Consider the following 18,003-nt stretch of genomic DNA (forward strand, 5'->3'; position numbering starts at 1 on the left):
TAAAACCACCTGACAGATGTCGAGATCATGAAAACAAACAGGCCATGATTTTATAGTTTGCTAATAAACAAATTCAGTTTTGCCAGGTAGAGCACATCAGTCAATTCCATTAAAGGAACTTTTTTTTGTCTGTACACCTTATTTTCATAACTTTAAAACTTTTCGTTGACACAGTGCCAGCTTCTAAGGGTAAAGACATCACCTGTCTTATTTCCAAGCTGACACAACATGTTTTAAGTAGATGAAGGCTCTGTTTCATTACATTAACAGTGTCTCTAGATGCTCTTTGATGCATCTCTCCAGTGCTCAGTAATTTAGTAACAGGTTGGAAATGAGCAAAGGGGTAAAATGAGACTCTGTTGCCAGAGCAACTACTGCACACCTCTAATTTTTGAATCAACAGACAGCAGAAGTTGATACTTTGCTGCAGAGTATGAGGCAACTTCCAAAATATTCTGTGAATGTATACTCGTTTTGTTCAAGGAGTGGTGCATCCAAGAAAACAATTTGCTAAAGGCAGTCTAGATCTGCTGATATTGAGCTAAAATGCTAACAGGAAATGTTTCTCTCTATTTTGACCAAAAGCTTAGCCATCTACTCAAATGTAAAGCCCTAGGAAATAACTTGCCAAGCTACTCTGTCTCTTAAAATTCTTGCTGACATTCTTATTTTAAAAAGATTTTTTTCTAATGATGTGACAGCTCAAAATTTGCAGCCATGTGGGACAGAGAAACAATTTAAGAACAAACAAACAAAACAAAAAAAACCCCAACCAAATAAACCAACCTTCCAGCCTTCCTCATTCAAATGACTGCAAAATATAGAAACAAAATGACAGGGAGAAAAGAAAGATTTCTGACCTCTCACTATTACAGATAGTAGGAGGAGCCAGGGCCAGGCTGCCTCAGGACATGCTTTGACCTTCTGTTTCTTGGATGACTGGAGACTTTGTGCTTTACAACATTTCCTTTGAGCAGTTACTTTGCTGGGGCAGGGAGGGGGAGACACAACATGTATGTTTTTATTGAGCCAGGTGAAAAAATAAATGCTTTGCCCTCAAGTTTCTGGTGGAGTCTAACAAAATGACCACATCTACAGAATGAGCTGAGCTTGGGCCTAATTGTAGCCTTGTTGTGTAGTGACTTATGCTTGGGTTTTGTGTTCCTTGATTGGCATATCAGGATGTAAACTCCTCCCATTTCATAAAAGACTCAGAAGCTTCAGGTGAAAATGTAGTGACTCCTACCAAAATTCTTTCCTTGTGCAGAATGCACCATACTTAAACTTCATTTAAAACTACATTGTCATCACCTCAGCTTCACAAACTCAGAAGCTGCTCAGAAGTGAAACAGAGTTCCTAACAATCTACTGAAATACATATTTATTTTAAATAGCAGGTGCATGATTTTTCTGTCATGCCTCATCTTCTCAGCAGATGAAACAGTTTCCAGGACCTATAGCTGCTTCCATCAAAGACAGAAAGTTTTGTCATTGCCTGCCTAGCTACTGAAATCTGTTTAGTGTGGATATAGAATTCTGACATCCTGAGTCAGAGGATCTTTGCTGTCATAATGACCACCTACACATGGAGTCATCTTGCCTCTTATCAATCACTTGGTCTGAGGCACTCTACTCCCTTTATAATCTCTGGCTGTGCAGAGAAAACCTCAGAAAGGGCAGTTCATCACAGCTATTTAGACATGTATCTCAGGATGGGATGCAATTCCTTAGAGAGGTATCTGTTTCTCTTCCTCAATAATAAAACATCTCATTGACCAGTTTAGACTCTGCAGACAGCTTTCAGGTGCTGGAGGTCAATGGAAGGAATCCCACTCAAAACTCAATGCAAAGGGAGTCAAGGCCCTGAAGGGTCAAGGGGAGCAGACCCCAGTCCTCAGAAGAGCATCCTGAACATGGCATGCAACAAGCAAATGAATAACCTCTGCTGATGGATAACTACATTGCTTTATAGACCTTATTTCCAAAGGTTAAATCTGTTTCCCCAAGGATAATAATGTGTCAATAGGTATTTAACTACGGGAGGCTGGGGAGAGAAGACTGAATAAACTCTCTAAACTCTGTTGTTTCATCCAGGACATACTTACAAAAGAGCCCTTCATGTCTCTATACATACTTGTGATGCTCACAGTAAAAATGGCAACACACGGACACAGTTAACGACAGCCTGAAATTGGATGCACCAGCAGTGATTGTTTGCATAGCAGGTTGCCCCTGTGACTGAACTAGACTCTTCCAAGAACTACTGAGCAGGATCAGTGCTGCAGATAGTCACAGGAGACAAGACTTGTGGTATAAAATCTCACAGCTGATCCAATATTTTTTAGATGTTGGAACAGAATATGTGGAAATGTGATTTCACTTCCATGCTCCTCTGCAATCTACCAGTTGAAAGATGGATTACACTACAGAATCAAACACAGCTCTCCTGGCACCAGCCTAGAGTAAGTAAGGTAGAATCTAGCCTCTGAGATTTAAAGTATTTGAGAAGAATTATCAATTATTGCTAGTATCAGTCTGAGTGCTATAACAATTTGTATATATCACAGAAAGGAAAACAAAGAACTACTCACATAGATGATCCTCTTGCCAAACTGTGCATGTGAATGTGTCTGAGAATCTGCTTGTATACCTTTAATACATGAGCTTAATATCTTAAGAATATAACTCCTTTAAATTTCTCAATTTTCAATAAGGTTTTACTTTCCATGCTGTATTTTAAGAATGGGATGCATTAATAACAATGTAGACAGGCAAATGCTTCTTTAAGCATTAAACTGTGATTCAAAGGGGAATTAAAATGTGATATTTAGGGAGTATATTTCCTAATATATCAAGAGAGGAAGAGAGGGGGGAAAAAAAACAGTATAGAATTACAGAATCACAGAATCAACCAAGTTGGAAGAGACCTCCAAGATCATCCAGTCCAAGCTATCACCCAGCCCTATCCAATCAACTAGACCACTTCTGCTAATGTGTTTTTAAGAACAGAGCAGCTGTACTTGCTGCCTCACTAACCTCAAGAAGTAGACACAATTATACTGCATGCAAACATGAGAGTCAACCATGCAAAATACTGATGGAACTTGTGGCTATGGAACAAATAAGCAAATCCTAGAATTGTTCAAGTATTTCCCATCCATATCTCAGAGCAATGATAATGTTTTCTGGGTAGCATTCAATACATTTGCACTCTACTCTGTTCCACCTACATGCTGTGCGGATGACTTCAGCAATGAGCAGGTGGGGTGGCAAGTGTGAGAAGAATCTGCCTTCCTGTGCTTTGACACAGGCCCCTCCACAGAGGACAACCCCTGAAGGAACAAAAAAGAATCCTTCCAATTCTGAGGGAATCCCTCTGAGGATTTAACTCAGAAACAGTGTCAACATTAATGATACACAGCAGCCCCTGGGTTAGTGCATTGGAACAATGTTGGGAGGTAGCTATAATACCACAGGTGAGGGGGGGGGAAAACCACAGCCAGAGCGCTGATCCTTACCAAACTGTTTTGGTACTATTGCTCAAATTCAGTGATACCTCCATAAGAACCTTAAAAAAAAACAATCCACAAAGCAAAACATCTGTTCTGTGCCCCTAGTTCAGGGCAAGCTTGGACAACAAACTAATTTATTTGCTTTGTAGACCTTTCATAGAATCATAGAATCAACCAGGTTGGAAGAGACCTCCAAGTTCATCCAGTCCAACCTATCCCCCAACCCTATCCAGTCAACTAGACCACGGCACTATGTGCCCCACCCAGTCCCCTCTTGAACACCTCCAGGGATGGTTCCTCCATCACCTCCCAGGGCAGCCCATTCCAATGCCAATCACTCTCTCTGCCAACAACTTCCTCCTAACATCCAGCCTAGACCTCCCCCAGCACAACTTGAGACTGTGTCTCCTCGTTCTATTGGTGGTTGCCTGGGAGAAGAGGCCACCCCCCACCTGGCTACAATGTCCCTTCAGGGAGTTGCAGACAGCAATGAGATCACCCCTGAGCCTCCTCTTCTCCAGGCTGCACAACCCCAGCTCCCTCAGCCTCTCTTCATAGGGTTTGTGTTCCAGGCCTTTCACCAGCTTTGTCACCCATCTCTGGACACGTTCCAGCACCTCAACATCTCTCTTGAATTGAGGGGCCCAGACCACAGATTCATCAGACCACAGATTCATCAAAGACAAGACAAGAAGATCCAGTCTGCCCCCTCTTGCTTAGAGAGAACTGCTTATGTGGCTGCATTCAGCCACATCTGGATAGTCTCTCTGAAAGTGATGCATAGCACAGATGTCACTGTGAGTCAAATTTGACCTGAAAAACTTTAAACATTGGTGGTAATGGACATGAAGGAAAGAAGTTAGCTGGATCTAGAAGCAGTGGCAATTAGAATGAAACATCTTTGCACTAGCAAAATGAACATATTTGACATGAGAAATCAGTGAGAGACAAACAGTGAAGTCCCTGATGTTACCATGACAGTGCTTTTTCCAAGGGAGAATTGCATTTAAATGGAATTAGGAAAAAGAAGTTACTTACATGGGAATAAGGAAAATCTGAAACCTCCTGAGTTGATGTAACCTTTGAACAGCCATAGCCGGAAGACAGAGACTGGTATGAACTGAACAGCAGAGCCTGCATGACAGAGGGAAGAAAAGTGGTGGAAGATTTCAGTTTTAGGCAGAAGTGAATCTGGCAGAAATTCTCCTCCAATTCTGCTAAATCGTATGCTTGAATAAGTTATTCACCCAGGCCAGTAACATCTGTTCAGGAAAGGGGCCAACTCTAAAATGTGTTTTTTCATCCCACAAAGCAAAGTATAATCTAGGCTATAAATACACAGGTTTTTATGATGCTGGATAAAGTATCTCATGAAGGAAAAAAAAAATCTTTAAGTTTTTTTGTCTCTAGAGACATTACTCATCTGATCCTAGATCTTTTGCATATTCAGTAGTTTTGCTGCTTTCAGTGGGGTATTTTGGACTGCAGGAATATTTGTCTGAGCAAGCTTGGTCAGGCTTAGAAGTGTTCTTGCCCCCTTACTGATTCAAAGCTGCCCTGGTCCGCTCTCCACTGATGTATTTTTCATATCATGTATAGCAAGAGCTGTCTAGGCTTTCTGACAGAACAACACAGACAAAAAAACACTCCAAAAGCCTCGCTGTCATGTGAAACTAGTGGCAAACTGTGAAATAATTCAAAGCAAACAGAAAACAAGACATTTTCCTCTATAGATCTTGTTTGAGGTGCTTGACAATGTCAGTATATTTTAGTGAGACTCTTTCAAGCAGACACACACACACTGAAGACAAAGACAATTGAACCTCTAAAAAAAAAAACATTTTTAGTGATAAATGACCAAGGGATTTGCAAAAGCTGACCATGCAGTGGCTTGATAGCACAGAATGAAAGCAATCTACAAGTGCAAGTCTGTTTCTTTTGGCAGCAGAAGCACTTGCTAATGGATTCATCATTTTCTGTTAAGTGTGAACATCAAACAAAAAAACATTTAGCGAATTATTCATCTGAGTTTCCAACCCTACACTTGCCAGAGATGGAGGCTCTGTGACTTAGTGCTCCAGAGCTCAATTCTGATTCATGACTCCCAAGTTCAGCAATGAAGGCCTCAGAAGACCTGGAAATTGGTGCAGCAGTTCTTGTCCTTCCTGCCAGTGCCCTCAGTCTGCAAAGGTTTGAGACTTTGCTTCAATTATTGACCCAACCATTACTGTAGCTGCTGACCACCTTTTTCCTGTTGATCTGTCCAGTATCAAATTCTTACACGGCAGCTGCCTGTGGCAATAGCTCTTGAAGTTGGTCAGCCCTGTAAAAGCCACAGAAATGCATCCACCAGTGAAGAATAAAATTGCTAAGACATTAATTGCAATGTTCAACAGAGAACTGAAAGAACACTTAAGGAGAAGAATTTCAGAAACAGTGTAGCAGAGGAAAAGGAAGAGGCAAAAAGCCTATTAAAAAGATACTTGGCCTCCTGTGAAAAGGTGCACAGTGCAAAGGCTGTTAAATGTGTTTGGTTGCTCTGCACACATCCAGGAACAGGGTGAAAACGACACCAATAAACAGATCATGGACTTGGTACACTTCGTCCACTTCAAAGCAAGAAGCACCTTCATCTTCTGTCTTTTCAAAAACATCTGAAGATAAGCAAGGTGAAACTACAACAGCTCTGACTTTACTATTTATTTCTTGTTGGGCACTCACATGCTGTCTAATGTGCTTCAGATGAGTATTTCTTCTTTGATACATTGGAACTGGTGAGATGGGAATTTTGTGGATGGAATAAAGGAAAAGGGCCTTCCTGGAAATCACTCCACTGTTCACTAGCAAAGTACTTTACTGTTCAACAGCAATAGTTCATGGCAGGAGCCAAAATTACAGCATTACACTGAAATGTGTCGTTAGGGTCAACTTGTTGCTGTAGTTTTTTCTTTTTAAAAACTGACTCTCTACAGGACAATTTGTAAAAGATTTCAGACACCCAAAACATTATCTTAGCTCTACAGAATCATATTTTAGATGTCTTGGTTTCACTGATAGTTTCAACAAGGAATGCACGGAATGATCAAATCGCGTATAGGTAGCAGCAATTATTGGCACATTTTAGATGAGCACAGTGTGAAGGATAAATCTAAGGGAAGATTAAGACACAAATACTAAGGGAGAAAAAGAAAAAAAGGGGAAGATGGAGGAAAAAAAGCCTGAAAAGCAGGAAAGGACTAACTGTCTGCAGGAAGCTTGTATTCTTATGTGAGGTGTGAGTGACCTAGTGTGGGCTGGAATGCTATCTCTATGTGATCTATGGAATTTCTCTCTCAACTGTAGTAACTGAAGGAGAGTGAATTAAAGTCTTAAAGAGAAAAATCAATGAAGAAAAAAAAGAAAAAGGAAAATATAGAGAGCCTGCATAAAATGTCACTCAAATAATCATGGGAAGCAGCCCCAAATTTCCATGTTTGCAAAAGAAGTAACTTGTAAAGACAAACAAAAAAAGATAATCTTTTCCCCTTTGTTTTGAACTATATTTGTGAGTCTCTCTACTGCATCACTAGAGCTGACTGAATAGGTCACAGTGGGCTTTTTGCTGATGCTTCTGGCTCATAAGTAAACTATGTGTTCCTCTTTTAGGATCTTGAGTATTAGCCCAGTTTATCGGTTGGGATAGACAATATTTAGCCCCAAACTCCAGTGAAAATGTCCAAAGGATCATATCTGTTTCCTTGTAGCCTTGTCAAACAATAAAGGTCAGTGAAAAGGTTTACTCCAACCACTCTTTCCTGTGTTCAGTTTTATCTTTAACAGACAAGTCCTGCTCTCTGAGCATCTAACAGTCACCCTCTAATAAACCTTTGTAGGTTCCTTTGGTTTGAGCTGCACTGAACCCTGCTGTTCAGGTTCTTGCTATAAATCTGTAGCCCCTAAATAGAGCACCTCTCTTCTGAGACAAGGCTTTGTATACCTGCTGTCTGCAGCCAGCTAGAGTATTTCCCTTTTCCCTCCAGATTTATCTTAACCTTTTCCCCACCAGCTGCATGAAATGTGATATATCTTTCATTAAATGTGGAGAAAAGTCTTTTCTCAAATGGAAGAATTTGCCATTTGTTTTCTGCTAGGCAATCAAGGTCCTTTTCCAAATTCAAGGCACATGAGGAAAACTTAGGTTTGAGGTTTGCCACAGTGGTTACTACTACAGTAATCAAAATAAACACACCAGCATGCCCATGTGTTCCCAGGTCTCATCCCTGCTTGCAACTTCAGGAAAGGCAATCTCTTCCAAGGCTGATCATTTTTCAACCCTTCAAATGACAATGTCAATGATTCCTGCAGCACCACATGCAGTCATAAAATTAACTTCCACTTCCTCCTGCCTGCCAAAACACTGTTGAAGACCAAGAAGCCCAAGCCTAACAGGAAAACTAACCTGACAAAGACTAAAGGTGTATATGAACACCTGAGAATGGCTGGCAGAACAAAAGCAGATTCTCTTAAAATCTAGATAACAGATTTTGGACTTTACTTTCCTGGGCTGAGAATTACTTAATAGGTGAAGAAAAAGAGTCAGTGAGAGAAGGAACTGCTAGTCTGGATAAAGAATATTGAAATATAAGTTAGTAAAAAACATAAGACACAGAACTACCTCTGTTTATCACTTAGAGGGGAAAAAACTGTACGAGAAACTTTTACCAGAGAAAAGCTTTGTTTTCACGCAAAGCAAAAGAATTCACAATGTTGCTTCTCACCAATAATCTACCATCTACCGCTGTACCTGTTCAGGAGGAACTTATACACAAAATAAGCACATTTACAATAGGGTCTATTGTGTATCCATGGAATAATTCCTATTTATTTGGTAACACCAGAACACCACAAACCCCTGCTTATGCCTACAGGCCACTACCTCATCACAGCCTCCACGCTATGCCTTACCTCATTTGTAACACAGGTGAAGTAACTTTTCACTTACTGCCCAAGGTCATACATCTGGTAAACAATTCAAGAAGAGAATATGACTCTTGGTCCTGCTCAATAACCTCTCAATGTGTGATAACAGAAATTTACAAGAAATGGGGGGGGGGGGGGGGAGAAAGAAGTGTGAACAAGAAATAGAAATAAAAAAAACAAACCTGAAAAAAGGTGGTGCAAAGTGAGCCTCATGTGACTTTTCAAACCAACTGTTTAAATACACAAGTACTGCCATTCTAATTTCATCACTTTACAAAGTTCAGGGGTCAAAAGCAGGCCAAATATGAATCAGAGGTCCCTGAGTTTTTATCAGATGCCTGCATTATCAGGTGATGAAAAGCACCTGGGTGTTGGAGGGGTTGTTATTTTTTTTTTCTTTTGGAGTGTCTATAGCACATTGATATAATAAACTGTTTCAGTTGTCATTATTAATAACTAAAGAAAGAAATATTTATTTGTACATAATAAATGGATGGATTATTCAATATTGCTACCCACATTCTTTTAAGGTTTGGCTTGGAAATAGAGAAATATTCCCTAAAAGCAGCCAAGGTTTACACAGGACGTACACCCACACTGGTCATGAGTATATCTCATCCATTTTCCAATGCTGATGTTAAGGTATTTGAAGGTCACTAAAAAAACCCCACAACTATTGTTGGGGTGTGACTTTTCCCTGGATGACAGCTGTAGGTGCAGTCATTTCACTCCGTGAATTGCCAAAGCAAATGTAGGCAGATCATTTTTTCCTTAACGCAACAACGTAACCGACCAGCTGCATCTAAAGAAAAACCCTAAGGCTTTATAGAGAGTTGTGAATAAAGAATGAAAACTAAAAGATAGTCACTGAAAAAATTCAAGATGTGTTTTCATTAATGTTTGCCATGTCTTGCAGGTGGACATGCTGCCAGCATGTGGTGAGGGAAGCAGAGACCTGTAAATAGAGGAAAATAGTATGTGGACAAACTGCAGACAGGTACACCAGACTGTTTCTTAGAGCTGGGTGCTGTGTGTAGGACAGCAGACAACTGATGGATGTGCCAGGTAGATGAAGGCAATGTCTAAATTACCCATTTGAGTTCAGACATTGGAAATACTAGTTTGCTGGGAAAAATAAATGTTAATTAGGAACTCTCGTGACTGGATGCCATAATTACAGGCCTAATGGCTGATTGACTGGGTGACAGCATCTCACCCCTGGAGTGTGTGTCATACAACCAAGCTGAAGGCTTTGTGGGATTGCTGACAAGCCCTTTCTCCTCTCAAATGCTCTGTTAAACACATAAGGAATAAGCTCCCAAGTTAAACTCAAGTGGCACACATGGAGTTAGTCTGCTACAAAGATTTCTCTGATACTCACATTTCTCCCATGTGAGAGCTAGCAAAGGCAAGGAGTGCAATTTATTGCTGGTAAAGAACAGGTTTACCAAATATATATTCAAACAAGTTAGGCAGGTTTTAATGTGATCATTTCATATGTCATGACAACTTAAGAGCAAAGCAGTCACCACAGCAACTGTTACATCAGAGAGCTGAGCCAGCTGCTAGATACTGAGCACAGAATAGTTCTTGCATAGACAAACACAGCTACTAATGATCCAATGTCAGATATCAGACAGAGCTGGTATCAGGCCAGATCTAAATTAAAATGGCAATATTTTTAACCCTGCTATGTTTTCCTGTAGTAAACATTTAAAGGTTTGTGTTGGAATGTACATATATCATGTTTATCAGGTACAAAACAAGTGAAATATTAATAACTTTAGATGGGAAATCAGGAGGCTTCACCAGGATGATTCTGAAATAATGTACCAGTGCAAATACTGGAAAGAATGATTTAAATTGTTTAAAATGCAGATTTATACAATTACCTGTTTTCAATTTAAAATCAGAAATTTTCCAATTTTTTTCCTATGGCAATATTTTCTTTCTAGCCTTCACAGTGACATTCTGCAGAGCCAGAGATCAGTTGCACAAGAGGGAGCAAGAGCAGTTGTGAAAGTTCTAGCTCTGCCCCTGGATGCTAAAGCTGGCACCTGCAGCTGGCTGACTACTGGGGAGCCACATCAACAGGCTCTTGAGCTGTTTCAGCAAGCATGTTATTGGAACTGGGACTTTACCATGTTTTGACAATATCCATGTTCTATTCCAATCATGTCCTACCCAAACATTGCCTCCCATCTCCAAGAAAGGCTCTCTGAAACTAAAGAGATCTTGGGGCAAAGGGAATATTGGAATGTAGGTGAGAAGATACGAGTGGCTGGTCAATGAGGCGCTTGAGGACACGGGAAAGCTGGAAAAGTGAAAATATGGAAAGAGGGGAAAAGGAAGACATAAAAAGACAGTAAAAGATCAATACTTGAGGAAATAGTTTGCCAGTTGAAGCAATTGGAATCAGGGAGGGAAAGTTTTTCCTCTTTTCTTACACTTTGATTCTGAAGGGTCACAGTAGGATGGCTTTGCATTTGCTGTGCACTAAAGGACCTAAAGATCCTGTCCCAGTGGGACAACCAAAGTGAAAGTGAATTTATAGACCATAGCAACCCCTATATTCATGCCTAAAACAAATCCCTCCTCTTAAGCATTAGATTTATCTGGAAACTCAAGATCAGCACCACTTCATAATCCCAGTACTAGTTCTCTATCTCAGCTCAGCATCCTCACATTATCTTTCCAAGCAGTAACCCTTTCTAGACCCCATCATTTGGACAGAAGGAGGAATAAGAATAAGTGAAGAGTGATTTGTGCTAGCATGATCTGCTAAGACTCAATGACACTCTCATCCTGTCTCCTGGTAGGAGAAATATACTAACTGCAAAAGAAAGAACTAATAGAGATAAATGACTGATGTCACACTCAGCTTGTCCAGTTGTCTTTTGAACGGTGAAGTATGAACACAAGCTGTACACTGTCAATTGGTTGAGCTAGAGCTGGAGCCTGACTTGCCCTAAGCAGAGAGGTCTGCCTGAGCAAAGCAAGGTGGATGCAGCCCTCTAAGTAGCTCAGCCACTCAACATTAGTGAAGCCCTTGGTTTCTAAACACTGAGCTGCACCGAATTTGAATGCTCCGCTGATGACTGAATTGGTTAGGAATACAACTGAACAGCAGGCTGAATACCCAGCGAAGTATTGTGGGTAATTAGAGATTAATTACAATCCCATAGTTTGTATCATGGTTCAGGGTCAGTACGGGGTCAGTGCACATGGCAAACTTAGAGAGCTGTGACTAGATGGATGACGCCAGCTCGGAGTGGCTCAGCAAAGTGAAGCGTATAGAAATGAGGAGCCAGCAAGGCTGGGGAGTGGACTCACAGCCAGGGCACTGGCGACAGCAGTGACACTGGGTTGTGGGGCCTTCAGGCACTGAGAAAATGTTAACGAGCAGGAGAGAGAATACAGCTGCACTAACTATCCAACTGCAACCCTGGCTTTTCCAATTAACCTTTTCCAAGCTTTCTAAGATTTAGGAAATCTGGGGCACTGTCCTGTTGTCAAAGAAAGCTCTTAAAGAAAGAGGAAAACTGGAAGAAGAAAAAAGAGGAAGCCTCTGCTATTTAATATGGCTATTACATTTTTATTTAAGGCTAAATCCAGAAAAATCTTTTGTCAGACTGCAATGAGCTTTTCAGGAGATGGCATTCATAGGAAGTGTGGAATATACACTTGCAGTGCAAAGCCCATTTATCATCAAAATCCTTCCCCTCCCATTGCCAAGAACAATTTGTCATATTTTTATCAACAATTGAGATATGCAAATAGCCCAAGACAGCTGAAAAGGCAAATTCATAACCCAAATATGCAAAATAGTGATAATGTACTGAGTGAAAGATACAGAACAGAAGCGCTTGGTGGAGAGAGGAATAAATCAATATAAAACTCCCAAGTGGTCATTTTTGGCAGTTAATTATTTGCAGGAAGTTTTTCTCCTTTAAATAAACCCTTTTTTATTTTTTTAAGATCATTAAACTAAAAAGATAGCTTGTGGCATTCAGAGGATGGTGAAGAGGAGACTGGTTCTTGCAAGGGACAGCTGGTATGTGGAGGATATACCCGTTCTCTTGTGTGCCCCCAGCCGTATCTGCAGGTGGCTACTGCTGCTGTGCCTTACTGAATGAGGATCTGTGTAAATTCCCAAACATATGAACATCAGTTCCTTTCTGTACAACAAGGGAGTATTTTCCCTTCTGCTGGGATTTGATTTCCAGAGGCATCTGTGCATTTGCCCAATTCCTGCCCAGAGCTAGGAATTATTGCCAATTATTCTTTATAATTTCAAGGATGGTAGTAAAATTTGTGCTACTTCAATTACAGGTAAAATAATTTTTTATTTCATTTTCAGCACTGGCTCTCTGGGTATGAGGATTCAGAAGGGTAAAGATCCTGACTGCACTGAAAAAAATGTTTTAGAATTTGCCTCCATATGTATCAGTGCTTTTATTACAAAAGCAGGTCTCTAGAATTACCAAAGTTGGCAACTGAAAACAGTGGAAAAATTAAGTGAAATGACCTGGTTAATACAAGAGGCAGTAGCAGGGATAAGATGATTACTGCTCCTGATGCCTGGGCCATCATCCTTGCCATCAATCCACATTGATAATAACTCATTAAAAGCATCATCATTTTCACCTTCCAAAATCTTAAGGGTAATATTAAGTGTGTGGTTCCTTCTTCAGATGTCTAAATCAGAGGTGTGAGCCTAGAAAGAACTCCAACTCCTGAACTGGAAGAGGTGGAAACAACCAGAGCACCTGAGTGCAGAAGCAGAAATGCAGAAGAAAAGAATGAGTAGTTTGCTTGTCCAGAGGGCTAGGAAAGGCAGAACCTCCTAAGGATGAGGTTGGCCAATTGTGACATAGCAGGGCAGGTATGTGCAGGAGTAGAAATGTTGAAACAGTAACTAACAAACCAGAAGTGATAGCAATGTGATCTGTCTAGCACTTTCTGATTCAGTTATCACCTGAGCATCCAGAGGTCCAAAGAGTATTTTCTACGTTCTGTACTCTGCTTGAATGCTGCACAGTTTACACAAAAGGATTTCACACCTCAAAATAACTTGTATTTGGCTTTCTCAGCTAGAAATACCAGTTCATCCTGTCAGTTTTATCAGATGAGCATCACAGCTACTCTGTTTTATTTACGAGGCCTTCTCTTACACTTTCCCCACTGACGGATGATTTTTGCCTTCCTTCATCCCAGGGTTACCTAGCCCCACAGAGACATTACAGCGCAAAACCAAAGAGCTCTTCTTCTGTGTTTATCATTCTAAAAATGAATCAAAAGTACATGAAGTGCAATTTGAAATGTTTCCTTTGAAAATGCCTATTTTTGCCAGCAATATAAAGATATTCACACATCTAAACATGCTATCCGTGGCTCCAGGAATCGGGGGATTTCCTGACACTAAGCACTAGCGCTAAGTGCATTAGCACTTAACACAGTGGGAGTGCCCAACCTGCCTGTGCCAAGAAATTAAACCAAATGCTACATTTCTGCTGACGTATGGCTCTGATCTAGGAGGTGAAGGTTTGACGTGACAGTTCAAGGGACATGACACTCCAGTTCCTTCCAGTACAACAGAAATGAATCTACAATTAGACAGAACTGCTGCATGGCTGAGGTGGTGATGCTCCCACTCCAGAGATCAGTACAGGTTGTCCTTTTGTATTTCCTTACCACATCATTGCATTCAAAGTTCCAACTAAACAATGACAGTCATGGAGACAAAACACCTTGAGCATCCACAGGACACAAATGGCACACACAAGTAGCATTTGATATCAGATAGTTTCTTTCACGAAAGAGTAAGAGATTTTGTCTATACGTCTAGGTCTAATAGGTTCAAACTTCCCAGATTTAGAAAGAATAGGTCCATACTAAAGCCTAATAACTTGTCATGGTACCAAAGTGCAAAATGCTGTCTTATTTTCTTTTAAAAGAACTTCAAATAATCCATTTCCCTGTGAACCTCTCAACTTCACAGGATACCAAGAAAACCCGACTAGTAACTCTTACCGACTTTAATAGAAAGTAATTATTGTCTGCGAATAGCAATTACTTCACATTAAATATGTTATCTGTTGTCTTCAATTTCCCTCTAACGCAGACAGTGACCTACTTTACCTATGCAGAAATCCAGCCCTGATTCATTCTTTGTCTCCTGGAGCCGCCATGGGAAAGGTGTATTTCTGGCCCAATCCCAAAACCCAGTTGCAGCTGAGTGCCACAGTGGATTTAAACATATTTATTGTATACATACAGGAATTCTTTTGCTTAATCTGTTTCCTCGATATTAGGGATGGTGAGCCAGGAGACCAGAACAAACCCACAATTCTTGCAAGGGTCTGTCTTTACCTATAGAGAGTGATTCTCCAGCAGTGCAAGAGAGTAAAGGTTGGAGAGCATAGATGGACATCTGCATTTTTTCTAGGATTCTTTGTTCTTTTCATGCAAACCTTTTAATCTATAACAGAACCAGAGAAAGCATGGGCCAAAAATGTTTGTTCCCTTGTAACAAATTGTAAGCTCCCAATGATGCCACAATTACTCCCTGATTTCCAAAAAGAATTGGGAACATCCTCAAAGCAAAGATTTATCCTGCAACAGATCCTGCAGAATTCAAGCAACAGTAAGGGAACAATGTTGTGGAACCAGACAGTTAATGCAGAGACTTTGTAGAGCAATGAAGAACTGTAATTCTCTACTCATTTTCCATAACTTTCTGTTGAAGCGCACATTTAGAAGCAGTTTCTGAGAGGCTGCAAAGGGACATAACCTTTTGTAAGCTCTATACCTGCTAATGCCAGTCTCATTTTCTCTGTGTTTCTCTTTGTGATGCTGCTCTTGGCTCTGCAATTGTACTTGTGGCTGAAACATTGAACATTCCAGATTAGCACTTATATTTAAGAGTCAACAGAAGAATATGGCAAAGCTGGCAGTATGCAATAGTTTCAGAAAAATGATCATTGATCTGTGCCTCTGCTTTCAAAGTGGAGCAGGCTCCTGTAGAGCAGAGAACCATAAGGCTGTGCTCAGATATGCAAAGAAAAAAGAAAGGCCAAAAACTCAGAGCAGACTGACTGTACACTTGATATGGTAGAGCAAAACCCAAGGAATCATATAACCATAGCATTATTAATGTTGAAAAAGTCCTTTAAGATCATTAAGACCAACTTTAACCCAACTGCCATGACCACTAAACTATCCTAAAGCACCACATCTACATGATCTTGAACACCTCCACAGACTGCCACTCTGACACCTCCCTGGACAGCCTGTTCCAGTGCCTCACTACTCTTTCAGTAAAGAAATTTTTCATGTTATCCAATCTAAACCTCCCCTGGCTCAAGCTAAGCCCATTTCCTCTCATCCTATTGCTAGTTATTTGGGAGAGGAAGCCAACACCACTCTTACTACAACCTCCTTTCTGGAAGGTTTAGAGTGCAATAAAGTCTTCCCTTGGCCTACTCTTCTCCAGACTAAACAAGGCATTGTCTACTCTAAGGTCTCAGATGCAAGCACAAGAAAAATATTTCCTCAACAAATGAATCAGAAGAATAATTTAATTAAAATACAAAGAGGATTAGCTGTGCCACACCTTGGAATCTGGAGACAGCCAGCTGAGCCAACACAGCACAACACAACACCCTGTCATTGGGTCTTGATAACCTACACAGACCTCATAAGCAGACTCTGTTCTACCTTTGCAGCTTTCCTGGAGATTATTATTCTAACAGGTGGTCTCAGTGGATTAGAACAAAAATTAACTGTTTTGAAACTTTTTGATGCAATCTGAAATTACCCAGGTGATGGAAATTCTTAAATTCATTTGGTTCTACAAGCAAAAGGTACATGTGTAGAAGGTAAGAGAAAGCAGGCACAGCTGAGCATTGGATAATGTAAATTGAGAAAACTCACCACAATATATCACAGTATCATCAAGAGACCTCATAGATCATCAAGTCCAACCCTTTACCACAGAGCTCAAGGCATCAAGTCCAACCCTTTACCACAGAGCTCAAGGCTAGACCATGGCACCAAGTGCCACGTCCAATCTTGCCTTGAACAGCTCCAGGGATGGCTTAGACTCTTTTTTTAAAGCCAGACTCATTGTACCAAGAAAAGTTGCATCAGTCAATTAAATACAAACTTTAAAGAACGTGCAACAGTAAAATTCTCTGAGCTCTAGTTAGTGTCTTTTACTACAGACATGTCTGGTTTGAATTCCTACTCCCATGCAAAATGAACCAGTATATTTTTTTTCATGTATACATGATCACATTGATATATTATTAAAACAAGTTAATCACTACTGTGGAAAGAAGTAGTAAAAAATAATTAATAAATAATTTGAAAGTAAGGAGCATATCCATATTTTACCATCCCTCATTCAACTCTACAACTAATAATCTTTATTAATCATCCCTGTTGACCAGCCAGTGGTTGACTGTGTTACTTGAGCCTTCCCAGACCATATTTCAGAAATTTAAGAAAGACAACTCATGTTTCATGGAAGTAATTAGACAGACCCAGTGGCTAATTATCTGGGAACATTGCAAGGATGACTGATTGTCATTTACTTACTATGAGATGAGGGATAATTTTTCCAGAAATAGATCTTCTTGGTACATTTATGCAAAAAATCAGCAGCTCATTAACAGAGAGGTGAGAGGCCTGGTGACAGCATCCAAATCTGAGTTTACCATGCCACTGGTAACATTTGTGATCCTATTCTAGCAATCTTGTCATAATAGTTTTCACACAGCCTTCCAGCATCCTAAGCCTGATCACTGGCAATTGTGCCACTAATTTCAACAAGGACAGGGTTTAAATACAGCAGTGCAAAAAGAGGAAAGATAAAGACAGAGTCTTCCAGAAGTCAGAGGAGAAAACCGATGGATTCTCCATTCTTATTGGTAAGTTAATGCCCAAGTTAAGGCCCTTTGGCATTGTGGTAGAGTGGTATCCTCTGGGATATGACCTCAGCATGTAGTCAGATTTGTGGTTAAACTCAAATTTGCCTTATTCCATTCTGAAATTGCAGCACTTCATTTATTTATTCATTCATACCATTTCATTTAGATGCCATTCTTAATTGAGAGCCAACAAAGTTTTCAAAACCTAAAGGAGTTTTCGTCCAACGGTAAAACAGTCACATACTTCTCTTCATCAGGTATTTATTACAAACTCCTGAAATTCAATTTAGTAATTTCAGATCCAAGCCAATTCCCATTGGAATTTTTTTACTCATTTCAATGTAGGTTGGTTCGAAGCACCGGAAAACAGCTTGTTGTCTGATATTACTTTCTACTTCACTTTTGCAGATGGCATACTATCAGAAAAAAATTCAGACCAAATCACTCTTCCATCTGCTTCTCTCTTTTGCAGGCATTTAAGCAGAACTTACTTATTTTAATCTTTCTATTTGATTGACATTTTCTGAGTGGGAGAATGACATACAGTACTAGTTCACAGTTCTTTAATGGCCAATTGAGAAATTAAAGAAAAATCATGA

General features: G+C 40.2%; 1 long non-coding RNA gene across 3 annotated transcripts in view; it reads right to left on the reverse strand.

The window, feature by feature from the left end:
- Positions 1-18,003, reverse strand: part of LOC135187133 (uncharacterized) — a 268,750-nt gene that overhangs the window by 25,946 nt on the left and 224,801 nt on the right. For all 3 annotated transcript variants that reach the window (XR_010307205.1, XR_010307204.1, XR_010307203.1), the window contains one exon: positions 4,551-4,646. This is a non-coding gene — a long non-coding RNA (uncharacterized LOC135187133). The remainder of the gene's footprint in view (positions 1-4,550; positions 4,647-18,003) is intronic.

The sequence above is a fragment of the Pogoniulus pusillus genome, chromosome 26 (assembly GCF_015220805.1).
Source record: "Pogoniulus pusillus isolate bPogPus1 chromosome 26, bPogPus1.pri, whole genome shotgun sequence".
NCBI lineage: Eukaryota > Metazoa > Chordata > Aves > Piciformes > Lybiidae > Pogoniulus > Pogoniulus pusillus.